The following is a 25,340-nucleotide window of genomic DNA, read 5'->3' on the forward strand; positions in this document are numbered from 1 at the left end:
AGGAGAAACAGATCTAGACTACTAATCATGCAACCCATTCTCGCATTATCGTATAGTCAATAATGACTTATTAAATACGTGCATATGTGACATACTAATTTATTGTAAATATTTTAGTTTACCTTGAAAAGCTTCATAGAAAACACCGACCTTACCTAACCTTCTTAGTATGTTAAGATAAGCATCTTATTGCTTCGTAATTACAATTATTACTTAACCTATACCTATAATAGGTTAAGTAATAATTGTAATTACGAAGCAATAAGATGCTTATCTTAACATACTAAGAAGGTTAGGTAAGGTCGGTGTTTTCTATGAAGCTTTTCAAGGTAAACTAAAATATTCACAATAAATTAGTATGTCACATATGCACTTATATAATAAGTCAATATTGACTGAAAGAAAGTGCGAGAACGGGTTGAATCATTAGAGACTTCAACCATGGGAAGATAGATTGGGGGAACAGAGACCCACATGGAGGCCCAGACACATGGAGAGCTAAGCTGCTGGATGTGGCAACAAGAATCTTTTTAAGTCAACACGTCAAGGGACCGACAAGAATGAGAGGAGGGGATGAACCAGCCTTGCAGGATTTGATGTTTACAATAAATGAGTGGGATATAAGGGAAGTTAAGTTGGAAGCCCCCTTGGGAATGAGTGATCATAGTGTATTGAGCTTTGAGTACCTGGTTGAGCTAGGAATTATCACCTCCAAAAAAGAACTTGGAAACAAAGGGCTGGCGTACCGAAAGGGAAACTATGAGGAGATGAATAAATTCCTATGGGATATACATTGGGACACAGAACTTGGAACCAAGTCCGTACAAGACATGATGGACTATGTCACTCAAAAATGTTAGGAGGCTGTACACAGATTTGTCCCAGCCCGACAGGAAAAAACAGAGAAGCAAAGGAAGAATCCGTGGTTTAATAGGGAATGTATGAAAGCAAAGGAGCTGAACAAAAGGGCATGGAGGAACTTCCGTAATAACAGAACACCAGAAAGTAGAGAGAGATACCAGAGAACTAGGAACGAGTACGTTAGTGTGAGAAGAGCAGCTGAGGAAAGGTATGAAAATGATATAGCTAATAAAGCCAAGACCGAACCAAAGCTACTACACAGTCACATCAGGAGGAAGACAACAGTGAAGGAACAGGTGATGAAACTTAGGGTGGGTGAGGACAGGTACACAGAGAATGACAAAGAGGTGTGTGAAGAAATCAACAAAAACTTCCAGGAGGTCTCTACAATAGAACAGGGAGATGTCACAACGCTAGGAGAGGTGGCAGCAAACCAGGTGGCCTTGGAAAGGTTCGAAATTACAAGAGATGAGGTCAAGAAGCACCTATTGGAGCTGGATGTGAGAAAAACTGTTGGGCCGGACGGAATCTCACCATGGGTATTGAAAGAGTGTGCAGGAGCACTTTGTTCACCACTCTCCATAGTGTATAGTAGGTCACTGGAAGCGGGAGACCTACCAGAAATATGGAAGACTGCTAACGTAGTACCAATATACAAAAAGGGTGACAGACAAGAGGCACTGAATTACAGGCCAGTGTCCTTAACTTGTATACCATGCAAAGTGCTGGAGAAGATTGTGAGAAAAAACCTAGTAACACATCTGGAGAGAAGAGACTTCGTGACAACCCATCAACATGGGTTCAGGGAGGGTAAATCTTGCCTTACAGGCCTGATAGAATTCTACGATCAGGTGACAAAGATTAAGCAAGAAAGAGAAGGATGAGCGGACTGCATTTTTTTGGACTGTCGGAAAGCCTTTGTCACAGTACCCCATAAAAGATTGATGCACAAGCTGGAGAAACAGGCAGGAGTAACTGGTAGGGCGCTCCAGTGTATAAGGGAGTACCTAAGCAATAGGAAGCAGAGAGTTACAGTGAGGGGTGAGACCTCAGAATGGCGTGAAGTCACCAGTGGAATCCCACAGGGCTCTGTGCTTGGACCTATCCTGTTTCTGATATACGTAAATGATCTCCCAGAGGGTATAGACTCATTCCTCTCAATGTTTGCTGACGACGCCAAAATTATGAGAAGGATTAAGACAGAGGAGGACAGCTTGAGACTTCAAGAAGACCTGGACAAGCTGCAGGAATGGTTGAACAAATGGCTGTTAGAGTTTAACCCAAGCAAATGTAATGTAATGAAGATAGGGGTAGGAAGCAGGAGACCAGATAGAAGGTACCATTTGGGAGATGAAATACTTCAAGAGTAAGAGAGAGAGAAAGACCTGGGGGTTTATATCACGCCAGACCTGTCCCCTGAAGCACATATCAATAGGATAACATCAGCAGTATATGCCAGGTTGGCTAACATAAGAACGGCCTCTAGAAACTTGTGTAAGGAATCTTTCAGAACATTATATACCACATATGTCAGACCAATCCTGGAGTATGCGACTCCAGCATGGAGTCCATATCAAGTCAAGCATAAGACTAAACTGGAAAAGATTCAAGGGTTTGCCACCAGACTAGTACCCGAGCTGAGAGGTATGAGCTACGAGGAGAGACTACGGGAATTTAAACCTCACTTCATTGGAAGACAGACGAGTTAGGGGGGACATGATCACAACTTTCAAGATTCTCAAGGGAATTGACACGGTTGATAAAGACAGGCTATTTAACACACGGGGCACACGCACTAGGGGACACAGGTGCAAACTGAGTGCCCAAATGAGCCACAGAGATATTAGAAAGAACTTTTTTACTGTCAGAGTGGTTGACAAATGGAATGCATTAAGAAGTGATGTGGTGGAGGGTCCCTCCATACACAGTTTCAAGTGTAGATATGATAGAGCCCAATAGGCTCAGGAACCTGTACACCTGATGATTAACGGTTGAGAGGCGGGACCAAAGAGAGAGAGCTTAACCCCCGCAAGCACAACTAGGTGAGTACACACACACACACGAGGCTGAACACCATAACCGGTTACTGTACCTGGGGACAGATTCACGAAGCAGTTACGCAATCACTTACGAACCTGTCCATCTTTCCTCAATCTTTGGCGGCTTTGTTTACAATTATTAAACAGTTAATGAGTTCCGAAGCACCAGGAGGCTGTTTATAACAATAACAACAGTTGATTATGAAGTTTGCATGCTTGTAAACTATTTAATAAATGTAAACAAAGCCGTCAAAGTTTTAGGAAAGATGTACACGTTCGTAAGTACTTGCGTAACGGCTTCGTGAATCTGGCCCCTGGCCCCTAGCCTAGACCCCAACATAACACAGTTACAGAAGGCGTTATAGAACCTCCATGCTACTAGGTGGGTGTGGTAGTGGGTTTAATGTCCAGTAGTGATGTATGTGCTTTTAATACATACTCACACTTGCTCATACTTCACATTAATAGAAATAAACTATATTGATATTGTTAAAGTGACTTGTTACTTGTGAATTATTTGTAAGTGAGGCGGCCTCATGTGAGGTGAGGTGAATGACGTCACAGGTAGTTGACCCATCAGGCCAAGGTAGTCAAGAGGAGCGGCGGGCAGTGTGGCGCCGGCCGTCGTGGAGAGAGGTGCTGCTCACCGCCCACCACAGGCCAAGATAGTAAAGAGGCGCGTCGGGCAGTGTGGCGCGGGCCGTCGTGGGGAGAGGTGCTGCTCACCGCCCGCCTCACTGGTGTTACTAATTAGTCACCTGGACAGTGCTGTAGATCAGGTTACCTGCGCCAGGCTTACAGGCAAGTTACTCTAGATGTTTAGTTATTTTATTACATTTTCTGTTGGTAGAACAATATTTGCTGATTTTCTAGTTAACCATGGCTACAAAATATTAAAACTTTATTTAAAATTCAATTAGCTCTGGTTTACTTGTTAGTAAATATGATAGTGTAATATACCTTTGTCTATTAGTTGACACTTTTACCTTGCTCAAGACTTTTCATGAAGCTTATTAAAACAAAATTAAATTCTAAAACGACTGCTACGTGATTAACTGTTCCATAACAGCGGCGTGTTAACTTTATAGTGAAATTGAACCTTCGACCAAAAGCAGGTGGAAAAAGTTTACAAATTATTATAGTTAAATTCTGGCAGTTACAAGGTGTTTCTTGTGAATTATCAGACTTCAGGCTTTGAAATTCGGACCAAAGACTTTTAATTTAGCAAGTGTCACTCTTCACCCCTCCCCCCTCCGACAATCCTATGTGAATGCAACTAGCCATCCTGACTCAATGTCGTCCACGCTGCAGCCAACACCAGAGACGCCATAATTAACATTAACCTCCTGTGTAACTAAACACTATATTTTGTCCAATACTAGTAAATATTAATGTATATTTATATAGTGTATAGGTCTGATAGTTGTTGGAAATTATAGCTCCCGAGTGTATTCCAACCAGTCTCCCTCGCGTAATAAATAACTATGTATAATAATAGTTCACGCATGAGAAACTATTTTAAATGAATCTAGTGTTAAAATGTATGAACTGTTGTGGGTCAGGGCACGGAGGAGCATAGATTGAGGACAAGTTATGTGTGAAGCGTTCTTCACGTTCATGTTTGGCTGCCGGGTTAACGATCATATGGCCGTTGTTGAGAACGGTCAAGTTTGGCTGCCAGCGTTAACGACCACTTGGCCGTTGTTGAGAACGGTCATGTTTGGCTGCCGGGTTAACGACCACTTGGCCGTTGTTGAGAACGGCATGTGGATGAGTCAAATCTGAGGTTGGGTTTTGCCATACAGTGGTAAGTTGGCTTTTTAGATCAACCAATGTCTGACCTGATCGATTGTTTAGCGGGATATTTCTCAAACTTTACATGAAGATGTGTTCATTTTATTATTTTGGGGTATTTAATATATTTTGTAATTTCAGATATGTACGAGAGTGCATCAGTACAACGGCACTGCAGGAATGGTCAACCAGACCCAAGAAATTGGTCTCGTACAACGGCACTGCAGGTATGGAGGGATTAAAGTTACTTGGTAAAGCTTCTCTCGAATCAATCGCAGTGGTTATATTGTAGTATATATTCCCACAAGTACAATATGTGAAGGGTTTAATTTTAATCATTTAACTCACTATACCATGAAGCAGTGATCTTCTAATAGGTAAAGTCTAATTTAATTTGTGTATCAACCACTTAAGAGTGGTTAACCATTCTTTTGGCCAGTAATTTGACCATTTAGTGGTAGGTAGTGTAACATGGTTAATGTTAATCTAACATTTTTGGGTACATTTCTATCCTCTTGCCTCCCCTCTCCATCCACCCTTCTGTTAGTTTCTTCTATCCCACCAGTCGAATCAATTATAGACAAAAATTACCCAAGAGGGTGATGCTTTAGCTGGGGGTTAGAAGACTGTCCTGCGAAAGGAATGTTGTAGAATGAGGGGAAAGTGTCGGGGCAAAACCTAACAAGCTGAATATACCGTCAGGGACAGTTTCGGGAGACTGACCACTTGGCAGCTACGTGGCCATTATCCGCATCTTGCACAAGGTATTGGTAGCTCTGGAACGTTGCAGCAATTCTACAGATCAACAGATATTGTGGTCAGGTGGCAGGCCCTGTGAAGTGTTAGAGGTGAACGTTTCTGGGTCTCCAGAACTGTGTAACATAGTTTACCTGGTTTGTTAGTGCTACGTGTCCCTCATTATTGCGAGAAGACTATATAATTGGCAGAGCTCCTATGACCACAGGATAAAAGGTTTTAAAGCAGGGACACCAGACTACTCAAGGGGTCTATGGTTTTGCTGGGAATGAAGCATACTAATGTCACTGGGGGATGTTCCCTTTATCCAAGCTAACAAAGGAGGCTCCGAAGGAAGAGAGTTCCCGGCCGGATGTTCACCGAAGGTTTCCTTCATCCAAGACTAGAGCGTGTTAACTTCCTTTCGGAGGCATCCTGAAGTTGTCGGAATGAGTAACTTGGGTAGAACCTTCCTTTATAGATAGGATGTGTTCCCGTACAAAATGTCACTGGAGAGGCCAGTTTCTTGGCAGCTTTTCCTATTAGAGATTTTGGGCAGTCACTTGACTGCCCCAGAGCGCCTCCAAGCCTTTCCCCTGATTACTCTGATCACTAGTTATACCTTTGACTCGGGTTCCCAGGGAGAAAGGTAGATCTCTTGAGAGAGAAACCAGGTGGCAGGATGTTTATAAACGTGAAGGTTTCAGACTTTGTAATAAATTTTTATGGGCCTCTTTCTCCATCTATATATATACATACGCAGGTACCTAGGAAGGGCAGCTCCTCCAAATGGTAAATTTCAGGTCTGGATGAACTTAGCCCATTCATGGATGGGTTGAACTGTAGTAAACCAACCTCTCTTTTTCGACAAAGGTCAAATGCTCGTTTCCAGCATCCCCGTCCTCAGGCCAGGCTCATTAGTGGTGACCGTCTCCCCCCCCCTCCTTACCTCCCGGTCAAATGTGTTCATCCGGTTTAACATTGTGTAAACAATTGGTTGCCATGAATTATTATAATTTAAATTTCAATGTAAAGTTAGGGGGTAGGTTAGATTAGGTGTTAAGGTTCTGTTGGCTATTACTTATATTAGAAGTACGTGAAGTGAAAGTTAGAGCTTGGAATTCTAATAGAGGTTGCCAGCTAGGCACTGAGACGTTCGCACACGATCTATTGAGTCAAGTGTAAAAGCTCGTCTTCATAAACAAAGGCTAAAGTACATTCCATACACCTACTAAACCCCCGCCCCCCCAAGGTTTATGAATGAAAAACCTGTTTTTACATGTCTCACCTTTGTGTTTCCGGGGCTTAGCATCACCGCGGCCCGATCATCGACCAGGCCTCCTGGTGGCTGGACTGGTGAACCAGCCCGTTGGACGCGGCTGCTCGCAGTCTGACGCACGAATCACAGCTTGGTTGATCAGGTAGGTCACAACTGATGACGTTCAAACATATCTTTAACACTGATTCGTTGACGACTTTTGTTCAAACCACAATGCTGTAAATGCTTCACCCACGTACTACAAATACAAATAATTGCAAATATATCCTAAACACCTAACCAATACCTTAATATGCACTGTATACTAATTGTATAACAATATTTTTTTATGTATTTCTTATTATATACTGCTTATCACATAGACCAACCAGGTCGTAACACTTGCACCAGAGAATCTTCTAAGGAACCAAATCTTTTGTATGGGACTTTACCTCATTTAGTTGTACCAATATCTCTCGTCCGTTGTATCCATAGTCGTTGTCTCTTGTGTAGCTCTCGTATCTCTAATTCCTTTTTTCGTAGTGAGTCTTCAAAAATGTAATGCCCCTCTGAGGCTAATGTTACAATTGGCAGTCATTTCATGGGTTGTCACACAATATTGAATCAGTTGACTTGGTTCCTATTCTGGGGGGAGAACCACAGCCTTCTCTGGGGGAGGGGGTGGCCCCTGTTACCAAATACCCGCAGGACATTACATGGTCTGTTACATCTATAGCTGCTTTATGTAACTGGTCCTGGTGACCAGGCGTCTCCTCCTCTTAGCCTCTTGGTCTGTGCCTATCGTTGTCTCCAGCTTGTTTGCCATATGCATCATTTCATTTCAATCGACAGAATCTTTTATTCAATCTTTTATTCTTTCAATCGACAAATATACTTTTTCTGCTGTGTTCTGGGTGCCTGCTGTAAGAATCTTAGTCCTGTGTACTCTTTGAAATCCTTAGTCAAAGTCCATAATTCATCTAGGTCTGCTCCTAGTACTAGTACCATTATCACATACAAACAAGGATAGAACAGACTTCATGGTTTCATGTTTTCTCAGTTGATGCTATTGATGAGTTCTGTCAGTAGTGCTTGCTGCACAATCCTGGCTGAAAAAAAATCCATAATTTGGTCTAGTTTCGCTTTGCCCAATTATCTAGTGACCTAATAGACGAATAGCAGACAAATGCGTAAACGAATGTGTGACGGGAAACATTTGTGGCCGTGCAGTCTCTAATTCCAGTCACAAAATATATAAAAAAAAAATTAAACTGCAAAGGTGCCTTCACAGTGAGGTAAACTGTAGGATAAAGCAGAGGGAAAAAAAACATTTAAATACTTTACTTTAAAAATAAATTAAACAAATTACAAAAATATCCAGGCTTGGCTCTAATACAAAGTGTGCAAAACAAACAGGATGGAAAATCAAATTTACGTTACGTTAAGGTGCAAAATATGGTGCAGAATACTATGGGCTAGTCTGACTAAATCCGTTACCCCACACAGATGTTAACAGGTCTACTTAGTTGAGCACACAGGAGTAATGTAACTCATGTTGGGCAAGAACGCCCAATTTATACAGAATATCAGCCGGGCAGATGGAGCTGGTGACTTCTTTGACTATTAACCGGCTGTTAAACTGCTTGTTTCGGAAGGCGTGGTCTCCCAGCGACCCAGGTGCAAGGTGGGGTGAGGGTCGATGGGGTAGGTAGACTGGTGGTATTGTCTAGACGTCTGGAAGTAGCTGTTCTTGGCTGCAGTTCTTGATTAAATAGACGTGAATGAATAGAATAGGTGATAATGGAGTAGGCCGAATCTCTTCCTAGAGATTTTACCGTGACAAATGACAATTCCATAAAGTAATGTCAAGGTTTCATGGTGTCGTGGACTAGTAACAAGGAAGGTTAGACCTGCCTTAATGTGTGAGCGAACCCTTCAGGCCTGGGTGCACGAAACTAACCCTCTAAGTTCTCTCCCTATCATGGGAACAACCGAGTACCACTGATGACTTGCATAGTCTCCTCTGGTGATCTGGGCGTGCAACAACTCTTGCAATATCCTTGGCCTGCCCAGCCAGAGGCCAGCCCATAGAAACCATCAAGGCAGACCTTGGTCCCAGACCAGAGAATACAGGAGAGTGCACGGATGGATGTGCACTCCTGTAGATTCCATGCTGATGTACATCTGGTCATACTCACTCACCCAACTTAACACAAGTGAAAATCCATTCTCTCATACCAGGACAAACTTGTGCCACCTCCTTACTCTTCTGGGTGATGTAATCAATAACGTCTGTGCAGTCCTACTTTTTGAGCTTTGCTACCTGTGTTTATATTATAAATTTTGTTTCCTTGTAATTTCAATTTAGATATTGCAGGCTTTGACTTTCTGGCCCCTTCCCTGAGTAAGTTATCCCCTCTTTCACCATATATATAAACGTAAAGACAGTGTTCACTCATTCCCATGAGTCTTCGAACTTTATTTCCCTTGCATGTGAATCGTTCAGTGAATTCGAGGTAAAGTAAAGCAGGTTAATCATTAAGTGTTGATTACATGTTGGATTAAAACGTTTGCCATGTCCAATAGTTTAGCTCGCTCGCTGTGCCACCATATGGTTCTTGTATCTTTTAATGGGTGGAGTCCCTATGATTGGAAGTCGGAATCGATTTTTAACAGGCGACAGTCTGCCCTTTCAGTTATGGTAGGAACTGCAATGGTTGTCATTTAATGAAGGGTTATATATCACAGCTACTATCTTTGGTCCTGCCATCGTCATGGTGACTGTCATGTAGTCTCTGAACTCCTCGCAGCCTGGGATATCAATCTCCTGGAAACCCTAATACTTTATCAGCAGGGCCGCCACTCCCCTTCCTTCCCTCTGTAGTGTGAGGTGTAATGTTAGCGCGAGTACACAGCCTTGTGGCACTCCAGCATTAGGGAATAGTCAGTGTATTGTTGGATGAATCTTTTATTTTGTAGTTGTCAAAGAAGCATTTTATCAGACGTGGGTCATTCATAATTTGCTTCTAGTAATCAAGCCAGTGTGTCAATGGCTTTTTCAGTCAGTGTTATGATATATTGTGGTAAATGTGCAGCTTCTCAGTATGTTAATGTCTTGTGCAGGTCGGTTTGGCCTGACTCGGATTTTCAGTAGCGTCGCCCAGTCTTGGGAACGTTTTGTGCTGCCCATATACATAGGTTTCTGATCTAAATAAATCACAGGTTTTTATGCTGGTGTTTTCAAACCGTTGGGAGTCGGTAATTTCTCTCATACCCGAGTGTTAAACAATATAGTCTTGTCAAGAGATGGGGACACCTAGGTCTAATTCAACTTCCTTGTTACATGCAAATTTGGCTACAATGTCAGTCATTATGGTGGGTTATATTTGTGAGATGGTATCCATACACGAGATTTTGAACCCTTTATTCTGCGATTATTTATAAGTGCAATAATGAAGCTCTTACTGTCGATCATGCTGGAAAAGTTTTAAAGAGCAGACTTTGAAACACAATTGTCACCACCTCATGTGACTTTATATATACTGAGAGCTAGTTGTAGTGCAGCAGCAGTTTGTACAGAGGTCAGCCAGTTGTTTAACCTGGTACTTACTGTGTGGAAGTGTTGTTTGTGTACCTGCATACTGCTGCAGTCCGTCCTGTAGATGATTGGACTGGGTCATCGGTGTAGACAGTACTCATGGGATCTTAAAAGTTATGACGAGAGGCAATTATTTAAAGTGTGACAACTTTGGAAAGAGCAGATTCTCATTACCTTTCTTAGTGGCAGGTGTATATGGTACTTGAATTGTGGGAACAGATGAAGAGGAATATCTGTTGCAGGTATATTGCATTTGAAAGGAATGTTCAGTTTGATTAGATTGTTGGGATTTTACTCGGTCATTTATCATACAAGGAGTGAGTTGGTATGTTGCACCACTTAATAGGGTTTTAACGGTACAGAATACTTTGTCTCAGAGCGAGGCTGGAGATGTAGGGTCTCATGACTTCAAGGGAAAAGGTTGAGTTGACTTGTATGATTCTCTAGTATAGTTGGAAGCTTCAGTTCTTCCCTCAAGTTAATGATTCATGTGCATCTTGGGGTACCAAGAATTACCCTCATGGCTTCATTATGTATTACTTCCAATTTGTTCAAACAGAGGCGAGGAAGATAAATGCAATCAACTAACAAGTGTTGAATACTCTACCATATTTAACATTAATACCAATTTTCTTACCAGAAAGTATTTTCAGTGATTTGTCTTTTAACCTAAGATGGTCGTTTACATTGTCACTGATACCTGCTCAAAGGTATTTGTGCTGCCTATATTTGTTTTGGTTGTTGACTTTGAAAGCTTGAGGGACATTGATTCATTTTAGGGAAAAAGAGCGATGGATTAAATTATATACAAAACTGAATTCGATGCTTTTAGCAGCGAGGGAATCGCGTAGAGGTTGCAGTCGCGTTTGGGTATTCGAAACAATACAAATGTCAGACATAACAGATGACAGCTTCATCAGCTAGTGTGGGAATATCAGTTTATTTGGCGTTTTAGCACATTGAACAAAGATGGGCTAAGCACGCCTCCTTTCGACGAACTCGACTCAAATGGTGCAGAATATTTACTTGTGAGCCCCCTTGAAAGAACTGAGGCAGTTGTGATACAAGGGTACCCTTTGAGGCATGTCAAGTATAACATTATCTCCAAAAGAGGTTAATTGTTCTAAGATTATTTCCCCTTTTTGATGAATCAAAAGCAGTTTGGAGGTCAATAAATGTCGCCCGAGAACATGGTCCCTGTCAAATAAAATATTCAGTAAAGCAAGTCTGAATGATTCTTCCAGGAAGGAAACCATACAGGCTAGTAGCAAGTTGGAGTCTAATTTGAATCATTAGCCTGTCGTGTATAATGTTTTCAAGAACTTTAAACTTACAGGATGTCAGAGATGGGTCTGAAGGCACCAAAAAATCACATTAATGTGATGTATCAATGAGAAAATTAGGTGCTTGTGAGCAGGATTCGAACCTCGGCTCTGGGTAATCAAAGACATTCCAGGTTGCAATTTATTTGACCATGTGGTGGTGCAATTGTCTAATACCTTTGATTGGAAGTCCCCCGAGTATCGCTTCGGCTCTAACTCTCGACTCTCATTAATTTTCTGATGTGGGCCTGAATTGTTGTTAATTTGGCTTGGGTATTATGAGTCAGTGTCTGTCAGGTAAGATCATATGCCTCAGACTAAGATTAAATATTTTCAGCAGAGGACCATTGTAGGGGTTATTGAGGATGTAAAGGATGCCTCCCGTTCTGGGTTGCAAATTTGCAAAGCAATACCGAGGATTTAAAACGTGGTTAAGTCATGCTGCAATGATGATGCATGCAACATTAAAAAGGTGAAATTATAGGAAACCAAATGTGTTTGGTTAGATGCAAGATGTTACTGTAACGAAAAACGGAAACTAATAGCTCTTCTGTCCATTAGCCCGGTCATTATATTAACTATTCAAGAGTTCCCCAGAGTTCATACTACACTCTCCAGTTCAACACCCTGTAACCTCGATGATTGATCACCAAGGTACCACAAAAACAAGGCATTGTACCTGATCAGCTACCAGTAAACTCGAGACTAATACATTTCACCGCCACCATCCATTCTAGTAAACCTATATAATACAAGGAATGGAACTTGTCTGTACAGCACAATATCAGAGATGTTCAGGTATCAATTGTAAGTTTGTACTCGTATATAATCAAGCCTTCAATTCCATAAGCATCGGAGAACTCTTTCCCCTCCCCCTTCCCTTTCCAACCTGCAACCTATCATAGGAAACCCAAGATCCTGGGATCGGAATTAAAGCCAATTTACAGCAACAAATTATTAATTTATGTTTACTATTAGGTCTTCACTTAAATGGGTAATACAATTCAACTATATCATTACATGTTCAATATCAACATGAATACACAAATGTGAATCACCATACTGGAAATTGACAGTTCTACGGCTGACTGCCCCTGAAAATCAAACAACACCTAAGTTGGAAAACACACTATACGTCACCTCACAAGCTCACTCACCCAAGACTGAGCCAAAGTTTGATAGAGAGGGGAGGGGGTGGGATGGTTACAGTTGAGTTCCCCACCCGGCCTGTGTAAGCCTGGCCTGGCTGTGGGACTCACGACCCGCGGTCTCCACTACTGTTCTGCTCAACATTCAATTTTGTCTCCTCTCAAAAGTACACTTCCATGGGTATTTGTGGGGGATCCTGGATCTAAGCCCTGCCTACCCGGCTAAGATAGCCTCAGGTTCTCCCTAAAACAATAGGCAGCTGCTTGTCTGAAGGTCACACCCCAGCCAGCCGTCTGCAATTATCGGCTTAGCAAAAGGCAAGGTCAACCTGTAGTCATTACTTCTAAAGGGTGAGATCCCTTAATTACTAAGACCAGACAGCATGGCGCCCTCAACTATCCTGTCTCGTTGTATGTGAATATTACTAAAACACATTTATAGTGGTACATTACAAGATAAAATAGTAGGGTAAGAAGGGCATAAGTGACGAACGAAGTTAAAAACTTTCAAAACCAAAATGTTTGTTTTATCAATGTTTTATACAGTTTTTTCAATGTTTCGTAGATTAGGTAGTGTAAGTATGGTTTTTCAACTGTAATTATCATTGCAACATGCCTGGGAATGAGGGGAAGGGAGGAAATTAGAAGAGAATTCCAAATGTTTTAAATTACCTGGTTACCTGGTTGATGGGGTTCTGGGAGTTCTTCTACTCCCCAAGCCCGGCCCGAGGCCAGGCTCGACTTGAGAGTTTGGTCCACCAGGCTGTTGCTTGGAGCGGCCCGCAGGCCCACATACCCACCACAGCCCGGTTGGTCCGGCACTCCTTGGAGGAATAAATCTAGTTTCCTCTTGAAAATGTCCACGGTTGTTCAGGCAATATTTCTTATGCTTGCTGGGAGGACGTTGAACAACTGCGGACCTCTGATGTTTATACAGTGTTCTCTGATTGTGCCTATGGCACCTCTGCTCTTCACTGGTTCTATTCTACATTTTCTTCCATGTCGTTCACTCCAGTACGTTGTTATTTTACTGTGTAGATTTGGTACTTGGCCCTCCAGTATCTTCCAGGTGTATATTATTTGATATCTCTCTCGTCTTCTTTCTAGTGAGTACATTTGGAGGGCTTTGAGACGATCCCAATAATTTAGGTGCTTTATTGCGTCTATGCGTGCCGTATATGTTCTCTGTATTCCCTCTATTTCAGCAATCTCTCCTGCTCTGAAGGGGGAAATGAGTACTGAGCAGTACTCAAGACGGGACAACACAAGTGACTTGAAGAGTACAACCATTGTGATGGGATCCCTGGATTTGAAAGTTCTCGTAATCCATCCTATCATTTTTCTGGCTGTCGCAATATTTGCTTGGTTATGCTCCTTAAACGTTAGGTCGTCAGACATTATTATTCCCAAATCCTTTACATGCTGTTTTCCTACTATGGGTACATTTGATTGTGTTTTGTACTCTGTATTATGTTTAAGGTCCTCATTTTTACCGTACCCGAGTACCTGGAATTTATCACTGTTAAACATCATGTTATTTTCTGATGCCCAGTCGAAAACTTTATTAATATCAGCTTGAAGTTTTTCAATGTCCTCAGCCGAGGTAATTTTCATACTGATTTTTGTGTCATCTGCAAAGGATGATACGAAGCTGTGACTTGTATTTTTGTCTATATCTGATATGAGAATAAGGAAAAGCAGCGGTGCACGGACTGTACCCTGAGGTACAGAGCTTTTCACTGCACTTGGACTAGATTTTATATGGTTGAGTTACTCGCTGAGTCCTGTTTGACAAAACTGAGTATCCAGCGTCCTACTTTACCGGTTATTCCCATTGACTTCATTTTGTGTGCTATCACGCCATGGTCACATTTATCGAAAGCCTTTGCGAAGTCCGTGTATATCACATCAGCATTCTGTTTCTCTTCTAATGCCTCGGTGACTTTGTCGTAGTGCTCAAGTAGCTGTGAGAGGCACGATCTTCCCGCTCGAAATCCATGTTGGCCTGGGTTGTGAAGGTCATTGGTCTCCATGAAATTGGTGACCTGACTCCTAATCACTCTCTCAAATACTTTTATGATGTGCGATGTTAGTGCAACTGGTTTATAATTTTTTGCCAATGCTTTGCTCCCTCCCTTGTGTAGAGGGAGGGAGCAAAGAAAATTGATTCATACAGTTGATCATTTCATATACTGTAACAAAGAATTAGCGTGAGAGATACAGCAAACATTAGACTTTAATTTCGGGAGGAGAAACGTTTAGGGAAGAGTTTCAAATTGGTTTAGTCAGTTTCAATGAGGTTATCTTGGTCATCTTCAGATGAGTTCGGGCTTTAGTGTCCCTGCGGCCCGGTCCTCGACCAAGCCCCCTTTTTGTTACACACCCCCCAAGAAGCACCCCTTAGCAGCTGTCTGTTAGGTACCTATTTATTGCTAGGTGAACAGAATAATCAGGGTGAAAGAAACGCTACCCATTTGTTTCCGCCTCCGCCGGGGATTGAACTAGGAACCTTATGACTAGGAATGTAACAAACTAGGCTGGTTGTAAGAATTATCCAGAGTGGTTTATCGACACAAGAGAATGGGAAGCTGAGCCCGCGTGGTGACCTGGGGACCTGACCCCAGGGGAATTCGCGGTGAAAATAACCGACGCCTTGTTCATAGCTGCGTATAATGAATCCTCCTATAGTATTCAGTAATTTAGAGAAATTAGCCTTTATTCATTTTGTATTAAAATTGTATTGTATAATAGTGCTGGGTACAATATCAAGAGTATTCTAATTATTGAATTAAGTCACCATCAGTGACGTCACGAATCAGATCTAAGTTGTAAGGCGGAGTGACCGGCGGTCATAGGTCATCAGAGTTGACATGTCTACTATTTCTCAAAGTTCAATTAACCATTTTGGGGATCGGGAACAGCTCTGCCGTTAGATGTTTGGGTAATTTAATTTCAGTAAAATAATTCAACCAGTCTGGATCAATTAAGTACAAGAGGTTAATTGTTATAACTTAACCTTGCTAAGTAACTGGGTAAGCGATGCGGAACAATACAATGCTCTAGTCTGGGGTAGACCAGACGAGGAAGAGATCAGTGTGGACACCAGATCAACTGGGAGAGGTCAACCATCTTACCTCTCTCTCCCAAGACCAGCCCCCAACATCTAGCTGGTTGCCCAAGGTATAGTTGCTATGGTTATGTATAGGGATAGTCTCATTGCCATTCAGGTCAAGTAGGGAGTGTTAAAGTGACAGGGAGTGAACATATTTAGATTTTGTTTTAGTTTCTTTTAATAAATTAATTAGTTAATAATTTGCATTTTATTATTTCCATGTGTTATGTGAACTTGTCCTGGTCACGTGGTCCACACGAGGTAAAGTTGGATTGGGCGCCGATTCTAACATTGAATCGGAATTCATCATTACAGTGTAATTTATTCCACACTCAAGGTCATCGGTTATAGTGGGGATCAAGCCCCAAGGTTGATTAATTAGCATGATCGATCCAGACCTCGATCATTGCTCGGTGTTACTGGTCTGGTGGTGGCGGCGGAGGCGGCTCTAGGGTTTTGCTCAGTCTGTCACGTCATGCTGGTTGTAGAATCCTAAGTCGGTCAATCGTCTTAGGACCACGTGGCGTGGAGTTGGCTTTAGTAAAAGTTTTGGAGTCCCTTGTAGAGAATAAAAAGTAAGAATACAGGTAGAGGGGGAATAGAAGGAAAGATTAAGAAGAGAACTCCTACCCGTGTTACAATGGTGCACAGCGGTGGTTTCAACAATTTTGTTTGAAATTGTTGAAAGGCTCACGCGTCTAGCCGTTCGAACACGTGCGTGGATGCTAAGGAGACAGCCGCGGGCCAGGATTAGCAGGGCGCCTCACAACAGTGAGTGGGGATTGGCGAATCTTTGGTCATGCGGGCTGATATGATTAAGGTTTAGTTAGTAAGATTAGGCTGTTAAGATTTATTGAATAGGAGACCACTCCGAGTTGATTGGACTGGGTACCATACTCGACCCATTGCAATTAATTCAGAGGTGTTGGGAACAGCCATACTCTCAACAGCAGTTCCTTGTGGGCTGTCTGGGCGGATATATCTGTGGGACGCCAGGAGATAGATCAGAGGGCGTTGTTAGACGACCCAAAACGCTAGGAAAAACGTAATCCGTGAAGGGCGTTGCGGCCTCCGAGGGACGGACTAGTAACCTACCTAGCAGCGATTCAACAACTAAGTGATCGCACACTTAGTGGAGGTTGAGTCGTCCCTAGTCATAATTGTTGCTGAAAGCTGCGTGTTGCTCTGTTGGAACCTAGATGGTCGAGACCCCTAGGCTAGGTGTGGTACGGCGAGCCGGTAGGAGCAATTATAAGATTAAGTAGAGTGCATTTTTGAATTAAGTATACTTAAATTTATAAAGTAATTTCCGTTTATTTTCGTTGTTCTAGAGATTAATTTTTTTTTTCCCTTACATTCAATCCCCGGTTAAAGAATTTTTATCAGTGTTTAGCATTTTCTTGCATATTAGGCTAAGTGCGTACATTAAGTTTTGCTATTCCCTGTTGTATTAGTCTAAGTCAGAGGTGTTGGTTCTAGAGCGTAGTTAACCCTCTGGACTTAGGGCTATATGTTGGTCACGATAGATCAGTGAAGGAGTTTAAGGGATAGTAAGTTGCGTGTAAATGTTTAATAGAGTCCGTGGAATATTTCTAAGTATTTCGGGATAAGTTTTCGGCTGTCACCGTCGGAAAGTCGTTAACTGTAATTAATTTGTATTCGTGGGTCACGTGTATGATCTGGGTATCATTAGGATTCCCCAGTCGATGCGAGTGATATTTTCTAGTTTTTACCAGTAAGACGGTAGAATTGTGTTTTTAGACTTAGAATTCTGTTTTCAGTAGAAACGTAGGTGGAAAATTTTCTAAGTCCAGCTTGGGCTAGAATCTGACTTTTTGGCGGAAATTCTAATTTTCATGTTTCGTGTATATTCTAGGGTCAGTATTACTCTCTAGTGCGCGCAAGGGACGTAATTCTGTCCGTAAGCATTAAACAATGATAATTACATTTTTGCCGAATTTAGTTATTTTTCGAGAAAATCGTGTTGTAATTTTGTCAGTCCACTTGAGGTGAAAATCTCGGATTTTGACGAAAATTCGAATTAGTGAGTGTTGGAACCGCCTGATGTGTCAGCATTGTTCTGTATACAACGTCAGTAGTAAATAATAACTTATTTATATCTGGGAACGAGAAACCCAAATTTTTGTGAATTAAGAGTTTTGTGATATTTGGGGTGATAGAAATTTTTTCCCTCGGAGTCAGAAAAATTGGCAGTCCAGCAATTGAGTAAAAATGCAGTTTTTTGATAAAAATTCAATTTTGGTAAGCAAATATATGTCCTGGGTGTCTATATTAATTGCTAGAGCGGTTTATTAACGTAAAACTAGTTATTTTCCTTCGGAACAAAAATTTTGATTTTTCAGCGTTTAAGCGGAAAAGCGCGGGATTTAGTTTTTTCAGCGCGGCTGGTCCCGCTCCATCAGTCATCAGTGGCCACGCTGCTCACTTCAAGTGCGTTTAGTATTCAAGTACAGTAAATATTCTTTCTTAATCCATCACGAGTGCTGCGCGTTAGTTGCGTTATCAGTTAAATTGTTTTATATAAATTAGATTCCTTAATTTTTTTTTTAACGTACAGGACTTAAGTTTCAGCAATAGAACTGCGGGATATTTCACGGGCAGACACGAGTGCGGGGCAGACACTCATTCATTGGATTCACTTCAGCGATTCTCGCGATAAATCGTTGTATTCCCTATTTTGGGGATTTAGTAGTTGTTTCTTGGAAAAAGAGTTGTGATTTTTTTTATTTGTATAAGAACACGGTTGTAGTGAGTCCGGGTCGAGGGTGTAATAAAGGGTAGTTTAGAAGAGACATGGCACACCAGGAATCACAGAAAATGTTTAACCCAGATAGTGACCAGTCAGTAGGGACCAGTGGGAGTGGAAGTGAAGAGGACAGCACCTCTTCCGACACCACTGGGGACCGCTCAGGTACACCTCATCCGTCACAACAACAACCCCAACCCAACGTGTTACAGGAATAACGAAAGCTGTACACTCAGCCGTCAGGCCCCTTTGCAGCAATTAACCAAATAAGGATTCACAGAGGAAAAAAAATTCAAGGTCGCTTCAAGGAACATTTAAAGTAGATTTTGTGAAGCTATTAAGGTTTAGAGTGAGGAGATAAGCATTACCAGGTTAGTGTCAGCATGAAGGAAGGTTTAGGGGGTGTGAGATACAGTACCTGTTAGCAATGATTACTTCCCGTACAAGTGTAACACCCAGTCGTGACTGTCTGCCCTTCCGTTCATCGGCTGGCTGTCCCGACTGTCTGCCCTTCCGTTCGTCGGCTGGCTGTCCCGACTGTCTGCCCTTCCGTTCGTCGGCTGGCTGTCCCGACTGTCGGCCCTTCCGTTCGTCGGCTGGCTGTCCCGACTGTCGGCCCTTCCGTTCGTCGGCTGGCTGTCCCGACTGTCGGCCCTTCCGTTCGTCGGCTGGCTGTCCCGACTGTCGGCCCTTCCGTTCGTCGGCTGGCTGTCCCGACTGTCGGCCCTTCCGTTCGTCGGCTGGCTGTCCCGACTGTCTGCCCTTCCGTTCGTCGGCTGGCTGTCCCGACTGTCTGCCCTTCCGTTCGTCGGCTGGCTGTCCCGACTGTCTGCCCTTCCGTTCGTCGGCTGGCTGTCCCGACTGTCTGCCCTTCCGTTCGTCGGCTGGCTGTCCCGACTGTCTGCCCTTCCGTTCGTCGGCTGGCTGTCCCGACTGTCTGCCCTTGCGTTCGTCGGCTGGCTGTCCCGACTGTCGGCCCTTCCGTTCGTCGGCTGGCTGTCCCGACTGTCTGCCCTTCCGTTCGTCGGCTGGCTGTCCCGACTGTCTGCCCTTCCGTTCGACGGCTGGCTGTCCCGACTGTCTGCCCTTCCGTTCGACGGCTGGCTGTCCCGACTGTCTGCCCTTCCGTTCGTCGGCTGGCTGTCCCGACTGTCTGCCCTTCCGTTCGTCGGCTGGCTGTCCCGACTGTCTCGCCCCCCCCCCCCCCGCCTCCTCCCACTTCACATTTAACGTGTAAATAATGTCGATGCATCACTAACTGTCCTGACCTAACCTAAATAGTCTTATTGTGTACAAGAGCGAATTGTGTGATATTAACACCATTATCCCTCGGTGCCCCCTTTTAGAGCTCCATTTATCTACCAGTGAACCATCGCCCTGTTAATCCACCATTCATCTACCAGTGAGCCATCGTCCTGTTAATCCACCATTCATCTACCAGTGAGCCATCGTTCTGTTAATCCACCATTCATCTACCAGTGAGCCATCGCCCTGTTAATCCACTATTCATCTACCAGTGAACCATCGCCCTGTTAATCCACCATTCATCTACCAGTGAACCATCGTCCTGTTAATCCACCATTCATCTACCAGTGAACCATCGTCCTGTTAATCCACCATTCATCTACCAGTGAGCCATCGTCCTGTTAATCCACCATTCATCAAACGGGTCACACCGCCTACCAGCTCCTCCATCGAACAGTGACCTATAGTGCTAGTCCCAATGTTTTTTTTTTTTTTTTATTGAGAATCTTGCATTAACGAACCAACCCAACCTAACCTGCAAGGTTGGGTTGGATCGTTAATCAACCTAACATAACTGTGACGTGTTCGTCATCCAGTGTATTAAGCATAATGCATTATGCTGCGATAGCTCTGTATATCAGAGGCACATAATACAACTGGATGGGTACTTAACCCTCTCGAAGGAAATCTTTCCTTAACCCTTTGACCTGCCTCACCAATATGGCTTCTCTCCCCAAATTTCAGATTTAGACACGTTCCAATCAAGATAATTGTTCTTTGTTATGCATAGTTGATACATTAAATAATCTCTACAAAGTGTTGAAAAGTGAGTTGTTAAATAAGATATTTCCGCTATACTTACCCACTCACCTGAGGAGACCTCGCCCAGTGCTGGACACGCCAAGGATGGTCAGGTAATCTTCGTCTCCAAGACTCGGCCTTCACCTGTTCTGGCACTGACAGGCTAATCGCTGTGGACATGGACAAGTCAGTGGAAGACAATTCAACACACAAATAGTAAGTTCGTGAAAATCAAATCCACACCCAGGTGTCCTTATTTACACAAGATGGTGGCTGTGACCACACCCAGGTGTCCTTATTTACACAAGATGGTGGCTGTGACCACACCCAGGTGTCCTTATTTACACAAGATGGTGGCTGTGACCACACCCAGGTGTCCTTATTTACACAAGATGGTGGCTGTGACCACACCCAGGTGTCCTTATTTACACAAGATGGTGGCTGTGACCACACCCAGGTGTCCTTATTTACACAAGATGGTGGCTGTGACCACACCCAGGTGTCCTTATTTACACAAGATGGTGGCTGTGACCACACCCAGGTGTCCTTATTTACACAAGATGGTGGCTGTGACCACACCCAGGTGTCCTTATTTACAAATGATGGTGGCTGTGACCACACCTAGGTGTCCTTATTTACACAAGATGGTGGCTGTGACCACACCCAGGTGTCCTTATTTACACAAGATGGTGGCTGTGACCACACCCAGGTGTCCTTATTTACACTAGATGGTGGCTGTGACCACACCAGGTGTCCTTATTTACACAAAATGGTGGCTGTGACCACAGATGGGTGGCCACTGCGGTCAAGCACTTACAGCTGCCCGAGGTTCAGGAACCACCAGGAGGAGGATGATGGTAACGTGTGTACCTGTAGTACTGGGGCGTGAAGCTGCTAGAGATTGTTGGTGGTGTACACAGTGAGGGACATGTGTACCTGTAGTACTGGGGCGTGAAGCTGCTAGAGATTGTTGGTAGTGTACACAGTGGTGGACATGTGTAAGTGTTACTTGGCTGCCCTCGCTACTCTTCTCTTGAGGTTATCTTGAGATGATTTTGGGGCTTAGCGTCCCCGCGGCCCGGTCCTCGACCAGGCCTCCTTTTTGTTACACACGCCCATGAAGCAGCCCATAGCAGCTGTCTACCTCCCAGGTACCTATTTACTGCTAGGTAACAGGGGACATCAGAGTGAAAAACGTTTTCCCCGTATGTCTCCGCCGCCCCCGGGGATCGAACCCGGAACCTCAGGACTACGAATCCGAAGCGCTGTCCACTCAGCTGTCAGGCACCCACTCGTCTGTCGTCTGATACAGTTTGTTACTGTACACACACTTCCAAAATGCTAAGTTGTCCTGGATCTGACATGCTGCGACAAAACAGCCAGGAACTTGTCTCCACTATTGCGGGATACCTTCTGACCCTCCTCGGTGCTCTCAAATAGGCACTGTGCCACTGGATCATTAGCCAAATTATTCTCATCCACACGAATAAATAAAGGATGTTCTGTAAAATGATGAACCATCCACTCATGAAGGCCCTTCACATCCGTCTCAGTGTACACAAGGCCCCCGTTCACGCAGAACGTAACCATATTCTGCCAGGAGTGATGCATTGATAATTCTCCATTTGTGCTTGGCTCTTTTGAAGTGTGGATGACGAAACAGGAACATTTTGCTTAAATGTCCTTTCTCGAAGAAATTTGGAAGATACTTCATTGCATTAGTACGAATACAAGCTACATTTGGATGTCCCCCAGGCAGATCATTCTTATCATCTCTCAAACCATGAATGCGGTCAACAACAGTCTGGCACCGTCACCCGTATTACCATGCCTAACATAAGCGTGTCAGGAAAAATCTGGGCAAGGACAACCAACACTCCTCCATAGCCACACACAATGTCAGCAAATTCCACCTTCTTGGTACTGTCTCCAGATAAGTACTTGGGGAAAGTATGGACTCCGGTCCATTGTAATTCCAATTCCAGTCCGGGAATTGGGTTGAAGTGAGCACACTGTCGATAATTTTTCTTCTGTGGTTATTTAGGCATTTTTAGTGAATTGCTGGAGAGCTTGGCAAGGGAGAATAGGTTGTCTCTGGAGGCCTTTTTCTCCATTATTTGAGCAGTGTTGTTGGTTGTGGGGCGAAGAGCACACGTGGCCATGTGAGCACCGAACACCGTAGTCCGGCTCACCACTCACAACACTCAAACCCAACACGATGGCTGCAGTTGCTCATCACATAGCGCTCATGTCAAGGAATGTTCATCACCTGGCGGTGTTAGCATGAGCAAGAACCTCTTGAGCTCTCCGAGGTTATGACGACGGGGTCGTCTGCTGGATGAGGTCTTCTTATAGACAATCACTACATAGCATCTATTGGACTTAATGTTCTTGTATTAAATGTTCTCAGACGAAACATTTTGGGTTTGCAGCAATCTCCAGTGATACGAGGAAGTGAACTTGCACAGCTGTTGATGTAACAGGTTGACTGCATATGTGTGTCGGGCCTCCGGGAGTGCGTGGGGCCCGTAGTGCGTGCCGCCGGAAGTGCGTGATGTTCTAGAATCTTTAATAATTGGGAGGGATCATGGATGTTTGGTATGTGTCAAGGCCAAGACGCTAATAAAAGTATACCATAACTTGGTCTATCCATTAAGAATTGAGTGAAGCTATAATACAAATTACGAGTAGTGAAGCATCAGGCGAGAGGTAGAGGTAACTAAGAACTATAGGCTGTGGCTAAAGCTCATAATGACCTACATTACTAGGATGAGCCTATCACAAGCCGTGAGACTCGCCACTGGTACAGCAGAGGACACACACGGGTTTGTTCTATGGAAAACTTCAGACTTTGAGCAGTTATGAGATCAAATCCTTGCTGTTTTGTGAGGAACAACCAATTAGTACCCAAACTCTGATCATATCTTGTTTGGAAGGAACGTTGAAGATTTCGTCTGCAATTCTTTTATAAATAGTTGTTGACTATTTGCTGTTTGCACATTATGCAGGAGACCCACAGTTACCACAGTGGTCTGGTAGCTCAGCTCCCATGACCTATTATTTTGTGTGAGGGCATTACCACTGACCAGGTCACTTAGTCATACCCTGAAGGGCGAGGCGATACCCTGTGGGTAGTGCCACAAAGGGACATTTTACAAGGTGCACTGAGCTTGCCTGTGAAAGGTAGACCAAACAGCTCAATTAGGTGTTAGGTGTCCCTGATTACAATGTTAAAATCACTTTAGACCTCCGTTGGAGTGAAATAAATTTCTCCAGACCTACGAGTGACGTGGAGATTAGGGAGGGCAGTGAATCTGTCCTCACTATGGGGAAACGACATAGAGAAGTTCAGGAGAAAGGGGAAATGGAAGCCTTTTCCTGGCAACGAGGGACAGTGCACCGAGGAACAGCAAGTAGAGAAGGAAACTGCTATCAAGGCTCTACAAAGTATTTCTACCAGCAAGACACCAGATATAATGAACCTAGAGAAGATAACACCAGTCATACACTAGTCACTGTCAGATTCGGCACATTTTCCCAAATTCAAGATAATGTACAGCCAACTTTCCTATAACATATGGAGTAGTAACGGCAACGGAAGAGGCAACCAGAGCTCAAAATTCCCATCTCAGTCAACCTAAAAGGATAAATTATAATGACGCAACCAGACCAAAAGACTGCAATTTATCTAGAAATGGTAATATTCCTGTAAGGAAAATCTGTGTGCTTGCTCAAGCTGGACCCTTCAGAAAGACGCGCACGAGTCGTGCTGTTGGGATACCCAGTCGACGTAACACTAGATCCAATACTAAAACACAAGCAAATCTTGAATGCAGAATGATGGCTCACAAAAATATACAAAAGCAGCTACACGTCAGGTTCTTGTGACCGTCATGGGATATGTGCCAGAAACATTGTCATGGAAGTTGGAGAATGTGCAGAGACCATACGTCTCGGAACCCCTGGGCGGCTTCAGATGTCAGAAATACGGCCTCCATCAAACACGCTGCACCGAGCAGGAGAGATGCGGAGTGTACAGCCTGAGGCATCCAACCAGACATTATAGCAAAGCACAAGGCAACCCAGACCACAGCAGCCAAATGTCCAAGTTATGGCGGCAAACATCGTGCATAGAGAACAACCTGAGCCACACGGAAAGAAAAGGTACAGACAGCCGAGGTCAGGATAATCAGACCAGCACTACATACACAAACACCAACGTCTGGAACACTCGTGCACAGCCACGACAGAAACGCGTACTCGGAACACAATTTCCTAACTCACTCAACTCCAAATAGGATAATAAACAAAAACACTGCAGAAATACATGGTAACAAAATACAATTAGCAGCCGATGATTCACAATAACGGGAATGAAGTATTTTGGCCAATCCACACACTAGATAATGAAGGGACGACGACACTTCGGTCTATTCTGGACCATTCTAAAGTAGATTAAGACAATCGACTTGAGAATGATCCAAAACGGACCGAAACGTCGTCGTCCCTTCATTTTCTAGTGTGGATGGGTCAAAATACAATTAGTTTGAGTCAACACAAGATTTACAGTTTTACGGAGGTCCAGCTGAGAAACATTGTGAAGATCATGGCTAAAGACCATTATTAAGTGCTTACAGATAACGCACTCTCCTAACAAGAC

The 25,340-nt window shown here is 43.5% G+C and overlaps 1 long non-coding RNA gene and 1 pseudogene across 2 annotated transcripts in view; one reads left to right on the plus strand and one right to left on the minus strand.

Annotated features, from left to right (window-relative positions):
• The first annotated feature begins 3,403 nt into the window (after positions 1–3,403).
• The window catches only part of LOC138355726 (uncharacterized), a 55,924-nt gene continuing 33,987 nt past the window's right edge, over positions 3,404–25,340 (plus strand). Inside the window, exons 1-3 of one of the 2 annotated variants that reach the window (XR_011224011.1) lie at positions 3,404–3,701; positions 4,836–4,921; positions 6,739–6,850. This is a non-coding gene — a long non-coding RNA (uncharacterized lncRNA). Of the gene's footprint in view, positions 3,702–4,835; positions 4,922–6,738; positions 7,590–25,340 lie in introns of those variants that run through there. The other variant, XR_011224010.1, reaches the window with a different exon arrangement.
• Positions 21,956–22,728, minus strand: LOC123750791 (tRNA (guanine-N(7)-)-methyltransferase-like; annotated as a pseudogene).

Source organism: Procambarus clarkii, chromosome 69 (assembly GCF_040958095.1).
Source record: "Procambarus clarkii isolate CNS0578487 chromosome 69, FALCON_Pclarkii_2.0, whole genome shotgun sequence".
NCBI lineage: Eukaryota > Metazoa > Arthropoda > Malacostraca > Decapoda > Cambaridae > Procambarus > Procambarus clarkii.